We start from the raw sequence: 8428 nt of genomic DNA, 5'->3' as shown, positions 1-8428 counted from the left end.
CCACTAGACACGGGCCATCCTGTGATTCAGTTACTCCCTCTGCCCTGGCTGCCTCTCAGGGAGGTGAGGCAGTCAGATGAGCATGGGGACAAATTCTGGGAAACCCAAGCCCAGGAGGGCTCAGGGAATTGGCCTAGGGGAGCAGTGGGGAGATGCTTGGAGCCTCAGCAGTTGGTTGGGAGGTGGCTACTAAGGGTGGATTATGTGGCCTGGATCCAGAGTAGTCACAGCGGACAAGTCAGAGTGGAGGGAGCCCACCCGCCCATCCACCCACCCATGACTTCTGTGTCCTCAGGCCAGGGGCAGGGCTGTCTCTGCTGGGGCACAGACTCACCTTGGGCATGGCTTGGGTTGCAGAAAATGGACCGGAACCAGGACGGGGTGGTGACCATTGAAGAGTTCCTGGAGACCTGTCAGAAGGTAGGTGGCACGGGAGGCTGGGCCACAGTTCTCTGCAGGCTCTGCACGGAGGTGGGTGGTTGGCAGCGTCCGCCCCTTCCCTCACCCCAGTCCCACCCCTGCCAGCCCAGGACGTGGCAGCTGTCCTTGGCCCCTCGCCACCTCCTGGACAGCCCCAAGCTCCACTTGCCCTCTTGTCTGAGTCTCCTCCTCACCCACCCTTGCAGCCCACAGCATCCCCCTACTATCCCCACACCCTCCCTCAGCCCCGCCCCTGGAGAGCCTCAAGTTAGGGGCAGACATGGGGTCAGCCAGAGGGAGAGGGTCACTGTTGGGGGGCACCAGAACCTCCACAGTGTTGCTGCTGGCCCTTCCAGAGAGCACCTCGGGGGGCAGGACGCTGGGCCTCCAGCGCCTCTACTGCCCCACTCCCAGAGCAGTCCTGGTTAGCGCCCACCTCCGCTGGAGGCCAGCCGGGATCCCCTTCATCAGCTCATCCCAGATGGGCTTGCAGTCAGGAGTGGGGTTGAAGACAGGCTGTGCCTCACCAGCCAGGGACCTCGGACCAGCTACTCCACCTCCCTGTCCCCCATCTCCCCTGCACCCAGTAAGACAGACAGACAGGCAGTCGCCGCAGGCTCCGAGTCCCTGGCGGGAATCTGCTCAAGGGGGTCGGATTTGGAGCCCACCCAGCACCTGAGCGGCCTCCCTTCCTGTCTCCACGCAGGACGAGAACATCATGAGCTCCATGCAGCTGTTTGAGAATGTCATCTAGGACATGTCCGAAGGAGTGCATGGCCACGGCCACCTCCACCCCCAAGAAACCTCCATCCTGCCAGGAGCAGCCTCCAAGAAACTTTTAAAAATAGATTTGCAAAAAGTGAACAGATTGCTACACACACACACACACACACACAGAGCCATTCATCTCGGCTGGCAGAAGGTACAGAGGTCAGGGAGGGACTGAGTCTGGCTGGGAGCCGAGTCCAGGAGCCCCAGCCAGCCCTTCCCAGGCCAGCGAGGAGAGGCTGCCTCTGGGTGAGTGGCTGATAGAGCAGGTCTGCAGGATACCAGCCGCTGGATGTCACCAAGAAGGGGCTCGAGTGCCCCTGCAGGGGAGGGTCCAATCTCCGGTGTGAGCCCACCTCGTCCCGTTCTCCATTCTGCTTTCTTGCCACACAGTGGGCCGGCTCCAGGCTCCCCTGGTCTCCTCCCCACAGCCACTCTCTGCCCACTACCTACGCTTCTAGAAAGCCCCTCACCTCAGGACCCCAGAGGGACCAGCTGGGGGGGCAGGGGGGAGAGGGGGTGATGGAGGCCAAGCCTGCAGCTTTCTGGAAATGCTTCCCTGGGGGTCCCAGGACCCCCTGCCACTCCACTGACCTGGAAGAGCTGGGTACCAGGCCACCCACTGTGGGGCAAGCCTGGGTGGTGAGGGGCCGCTAGGCCCCATTCTCCCTCCGCAGCAGGAAGGTGGGGGATTTCAAGCTTGGGGATTGGGTCGTGGTGGAGAATCTGAGGGCACTCTGCCAGCTCCACAGGGTGGGATGAGCCTCTCCTTGCCCCAGTCCTGGTTCAGTGGGAATGCGGTGGGTGGAGCTGTACACACCCTCCAGCACAGACTGTTCCCTCCAAGGTCCTCTTAGGTCCCAGGAGGAGGCACGTGGTTCAGAGACTGGCAGCCAGGGAGCCCGGGGCAGAGCTCAGAGGGGCCTGGGAATGGGCGTGTCCCTCCTCTTCCTGCAGTGCCCCTCCCACGGCCCAGCAGCTTGGCTGAGCCCCCTCTCCTGAAGCAGTGTTGCCGTCCCTCTGCCTTGCACAAAAAGCACAAGCATTCCTTAGCAGCTCAGGCGCAGCCCCGGTGGGAGCCCAGCACACTGCTTCTCAGAGGCCAGGCCCTCCTGCTGGCTGAGGCTTGGGCCCAGTAGCCGCAATACGGTGGCCCTGGGGAAGAGGCCTTGGGGGTCTGCTCTGTGCCTGAGATCAGTGGGGCCCCAAAGCCCAGCCCGGCTGACCAACATTCAAAAGCACAAATCCTGGGGACTCTGCTTGACTGTCCCCTCCATCTGGGGATGGAGAATGCCAGCCCAAAGCTGGAGCCAGTGGTGAGGGCTGAGGGGGCTGTGGCTGGGTAGTCAGCAGAAACCCCCAGGAGGAGAGAGATGCTGCTCCCACCTGCTCGGGGCCCCACCCAGAAGGAAGCCGGTCCCAGGCCGCATGGCCCCTCCAGGAACATTCCCACATAATACATTCCATCACAGCCAGCCCAGCTCCACTCAGGGCTGGCCCGGGGAGTCCCCGAGTGCCCCAGGAGGCTAGTCCCAGGGTGAGCAGAGCCCTCAGAGGAAAGGCGGTATGGTGGAGGCCGTGGGGGCCCCTCGGCATTCACACACAGCCTGGCCTCCCCTGCGGAGCTGCATGGACACCCGGCTCCAGGCTCCAGGCTGACTGGGGGCCTCTGCCTCCAGGAGGACATCAGCTTTCCCTGGCTCAGGGATCTCCTCCCTCCCCTCACCCCCTGCCCAGCCCTCCCAGCTGGTGTCACTCTGCCTCTAAGGCCAAGGCCTCAGGAGAGCATCACCACCATACCCCTGCCGGCCTTGGCCTTGGGGCCAGACTGGCTGCACAGCCCAACCAGGAGGGGTCTGCCTCCCATGCTGGGACACAGACCGGCCGCATGTCTGCATGGCAGAAGCGTCTCCCTTGGCCACGGCCTGGGAGGGTGGTTCCTGTTCTCAGCATCCACTAATATTCAGTCCTGTATATTTTAATAAAATAAACTTGACAAAGGAGAGGGTTTCCTGTTGGCTTTATCCTAGCTCTGAACTTCAGCTCAGCTTTTCCCACCCCTGCTGCCATTAGCCGTGGATCCTGCCCGGTGCTGTGCTGGTAAATGTTTGACAGCTGGCTCTGGGGGCAGAGAATGCCGCTCAAATTCTCAGGCTTGCAGTGTGACCTCACTGAGGCCGAGTGAGGCCGAGATGCACGCAGTGGGCCTTCGGGGCCTTCATGGGAAGTGCCAGTCCTGGAGCCTCTGCACAGACCCCCACAGGGCAGGAGGACTTCTTCTTGAGGCACCATGTGTATTTCACCCCCAGATAATTTTTCTTTCCCAGTTCCAGGAAGTCATTCTGGGTGTCCCCTTGGCTGGAGAGTGAGGGTCACGGGGCAGAAGAAAGCAATATTTGCCTGAACACATCTCCTGGTGTTTATTTTCAAAAGTATAAGCCCTGTGAGGACAATGCCGGGGAAGGGACAAGAAGGAAAGCCTGGGAGGAGGGAGGAGGAGGGTTCCCCAATTCACCAGTTCAGAGTGAAGAAATCCAAACACGTCCTAAGCAAGCAAGATAAAAGGGAACTCACCTAAACATGTTACGGTGAATTGCAGAACACCAAAGACAAAGAGATGGCAAAGACAGCCAGAGACAGACTGCCTGCCAGCTCTCTTCAGTGATAGTGATGCGGAAAGACGGGAATAGCATGTCCAGTTTGCCAAGAGAAAAGTAACTACCAACCTGGAATTTTACACCAGGCAAATAAAATATTTTCATGGTGGCATGGTGGCTAACGCCTGTAATCCCAGGACTTCGGGAGGCCGAGGTGGGTGGATCACCTGAGGACGGGAGTTCAAGACCAGCCTGGCCAACATGGTGAAACCCCATCTCTACTAAAAATACAAAAAATTAGCTGGGCATGGTGGCGAGTGCCTGTAATCCCAGCTACTAGGGAGGCTGAAGCAGGAGAATTGCTTGAGCCTGGGAGACAGAGGTTGCAGTGAGCCAAGATGGTGCCACTGCACTCCAGCCTGGGGTGGAATAGACTCAAAAAATAAATAGTCTCAAAAAATAAATAAATAAATAACTTAGGAGACTGCCACCAATAGATAATAGAGAAAAGGGCTTTACTTCATGTGGAAGCAAGGCGATCTCCCAGCTAAAAGTTCCAAGAGGCAAGAAGCATGAAGGGTGTAGAGAGCAGTAAATATTGAGGGAATCTAAAGAAATGCAATGTTACTTACAAAAATAGTAAAAAAAAAAAAAAAGCATAATTTCCAAAAATAGCTAATGCAATATTTCTAGCCTCACTGCTCTCCCAGACCTTATCGCTTCCTCATCAAGAGATGGAGACTAGTTTTCCTGCCCTCAAAACTCAGTAGGACTTCATGTGACTCTCTTGATGACTAGAATATGGCAGAAGTGAGGCTCACTCACTCACATGCGTGATAGCTGGTGCTGTTGGCAGTAAGCCGGAACATCAGTTGGGGTTGTTGGCAGGAAACATATAGGGGCTCTCCATGTGGCCTGGGCTTCCCTACAATGTGGCGGCTAGGTTCCCAAGGGCAAGTGTCCTAAGAGAGAACCAGGCACCAGCCGTATTGCCTTTGATGACCTAGCCTCAGAAGTCAAGCTGTATCACTTCTTCCAGGTTCTAGTCATCAAGAGTCATATGAAGTCCCACTGAGTTTTGAGCGTAGGAGAACTAGTCTCCATCTCTTGATGAGGAAGTGATAAAGTCTGGGAGAGCAATGGCTCTAGAAATATTGCATTAGCTATTTTTGGAAATTATACTGATTTTTTTTTTTTTACTATTTTTGCAAGTAACATTGCATTGCTTTAGATTCCCTCAATATTTACCGCTGTCTACGCCCTTCATGCTTCTTGCGTCAGCCTCAAGCACACAGGACAGACAGAAGCTATCCACGCACCCTTGTGACATATTCACCCATCTGCCACAACACAAACCCCAGTTCACCGTTCACCAGCTGTGTGACCTTGGGCAAGTCACACAGTCTCTCTGTGCCTCGGTTTTCTCATCTGTAAAACAAGCACAAGGAGAGAGCCTGCATTACAGAATCAGGCTTAGATGAGCACAGGATGTTCAGCTACCACATCCAGCTCCAGCAATGGGTTGGACCATCTCATGGCCTGGCTTTTGGGAGCGAACCATTCCCTGCCTCAGAACTGCTTCTGCAAAACGCGGCTGCCCTCTGCCTCGATTCTCTGTCATGTGCAGCATCTTCTCTCCATTAGGGCACACTCCCACCGCCCCCAGAGGAGTTGACTGGACTGAAGATGGCCCTTTCTGCTGGGCATGGCTTTCCCCTGCCAAGCCTCTCAATGGCCCATGGATTGGCTTCCCCTGGGACAGGGTCGGGGCTGGTCCAATTCGCTCTGGGAGCCAGCACTGTGTGGCTCCCACCCAGACATCAACGCAGAAGTCTGAGTGGGAAAGGGGCAAAGGCAGGGGAGTCCTCTTGCTCCCCTCACCCTGCCCTGAGGACAGAGAAGAGCTGTGTCCCCAGTCCACATCCCAGGTGACTGCTTGACACATGCCATGTCTCTAAAGCCTTGTAGCATCTAGGGCGCAGGGCAATGCTTCCATTCTGGAACTTTCTGTGTCGTCTTGAGCATGTCAGTTTACTTTGCTGAGCCTCGGTTTCCCTTATCTGTAAAATAAGCAACGGCAACACAAAACTCCTCTGCTAGGGCTGGTGTGATGATTCCGCATGCACATCTACTCGTCTCTTAATAAACACGAGCTTCCCTCCTTCCTAGCCACTGACGTGTGCCTGCATCTGTCCCTTTTTACGAAATGGTAACTCACAGCCATAAGCCATCACAGAGCGGACAGACATTTCAGGAGTTTCCAGGTCTTGGAAACAAATCCGTGCTGGTCCCCAGTTTTCCTGGTAACCCCAAGGCCCGTGTGAGGACCAGCAGGCTGAGGAGGGGTAGTCCGGGCCATCGGGCCACAGCAGGCCACTCTGCGCGGAAATAGGGAGGGAAGAGGGCTCAGAGCCGGCGCTGGCACCCGTGGGCCTGGCCTGTCTCATTCACCCCAACAAGGGCCCTCTCGACAGCGTAGGGTGGGAAAGGCGGGTCTAGAGACGGTGGCCAGCGTGCCCACACCCTCCCCGTTGTGCCCTGTAGCACAGCTTTCCAGAGAATTGGCCGCTCGTGTTTAGAAGGTCCCAGGCTTCTCGGCTGCAGGAGAGATTACACAGGAGACAGAAGTGAGGCGTTCGAGTGCTGTGTCCCCCACTGACCGCCAGGGGGCGACGGGGCCCCACCGCGGCCTCCAGCTCCTCAGTCCTTCGGCCCGAGGAAGCTCCTTGGAAGGAGCTTGTCATTTCCTTCACAGCCCCAAAGCACGTTCCTATTTCTGCCTCACTCTCCACATGGTTTGCCCCCAAAATTGAATGTATCAAGTAACGAACGCACCGAGTGCGCCAAGCTGGGTGCTGGGGACACGCACGACGCGTGTCCCCGGCCTAATTCCCCGGGGCGCTCCTAAGAAGCCTGCACGTGACCCGCTAGGCTTTCCGGACCGGACCGAAGACAGCTTACGAACCACACTCACACCCTTCACAGGCCCCTGTCGGGTCCAGAAGGCGGGAGACAGCGGCCTTCCAGGAGCCCACGGAAGTAGACCCTTGCAGATAACTGAGGCCCACAGACCTGGACTTTGACAGGACCACGGCCTGCCCCAGGGAGGTAGAGACGTTTCTGCACTCTCTGGGGGCTCTGCGGTCTCTAACCTGTGCCCCGTGGCCCCGAACCCTCAGGAACACCAACACTGTCCTTCAAGTTCACAGCCACCTCCCAGGATCCCTAGGCTGCAGAGTGCTTCGCCCTCCCTGAGCCCTAATCATTGCGTCTCTGCTTTGGGTGGGGCTTTGACCTTCACTCCCCACGCCTTCCAAGCGCTGTGTTCCCAGGTCTAGGCAAGGCAGGTGCCATTCTCCATTTATTAAACACCTTCCACACACCGGGCACAGCTGCATCTTGAGTCCACAGGGAAGAGGCCGCAGTTCCTGCTGTCAGGAAATTCAAGTCTTGTGGGCACAGCAGAAGGCAGTGAGAACAGGCCCTGATGGTGATGGGGCGATGCAGGAAGTGACCTCGGGGCACAGGCTGGAGACTGCACTTGTGGGGATGCGATGGAGGGCTCATACATCCCCTAGAACTGTGAATAGAACAGGAGCGAGCAGAACCTTCCTTGGTGTGGGACATGTCTGCCATGTGTTTAGATCACCGTGGAGCCTTTGATCCCCATCACCTGCCCTGACTTCCCTGGCGGACACATTCCAGGCGGAGTTGTCTAGAGTGAGTAAGGCTTGGACACCTGCTGTGGAGGACCTCTCTGACCCAGTTCTGCCCTCCTCCAAAGGTGGTTCTTTGATCTGTTCATTGCCCTCATCAACCTTCTGTGTCCCAGACAAGCCCCCAAGTCTGGAGGCACTGCTGCCACCCCAAAGCAGGTACTGGGCCCTCCCCAAGCCCTCTGGTCCTTTCACCTGGGCCCCAGCCCCTTGGGTTAGGGGCCTACCAAAGGCTGGGCATTCCTGGAGAGGAAATCACTGGTCATGTGTGGGCCAGCTGCGGTGGCCTGGACTTTGTCCCAGCCGCCTGATTGTCAAGAGAATGTGCAGAGTCCAGCTCCCTGCAAGGTGAGCTTCACAGGGGTCAGAGATTGGGAAAGAGAGTTGGGGGTGGGGGAGAGGTGGGGCCCTGCTTCACAGGGAAGGGGACCTGAGGGCCGGTAACAGAGCCAGCATGGCCAGGAGTAACCTCATGCCTGAGTGAGGTCAAGATGGTACCAGGAAGAAACTCTCCCCGCCCCACCCACACCCCCGCCACTCAAACATCTCACGAATCTAGAAGGGGAACATATGGGTCTTGTTCGCCTTTGGCCAGAGCTGAGAGGTCCTGGCGAAGGGGCTGTGTACTGGGCGGGGACCTGTCAGGAAGGCCCTGTGTGGCCCTGGAAGGGAGTCAGGCTCCTCCTGCACAGCACCAGAGTGCAGCCATCTTTAAGTGGTGGTGGCAGCACTCAGTGGACCACCATTGCCTCCCCTGCCCGCCTCCCCCCAACTGCTGCCTGGCCACCGAGGGCCATCAGTCTTAGCACTGGGCTCCCTGCCAGCCCTGTGCACCTTTCTGTTCTCTCTGTTCCTCAAGCAGGAAACCCGGCTTCTCTGGAGCTCACCAGGCCCAGCCGTACCTGCCTTTGCTCCTGCTCTTTGACC

This window comes from Pongo pygmaeus, chromosome 12 (genome assembly GCF_028885625.2).
Source record: "Pongo pygmaeus isolate AG05252 chromosome 12, NHGRI_mPonPyg2-v2.0_pri, whole genome shotgun sequence".
Taxonomy (NCBI): Eukaryota; Metazoa; Chordata; class Mammalia; order Primates; family Hominidae; genus Pongo; species Pongo pygmaeus.
Note: the sequence above shows the minus strand (reverse complement) of the source record.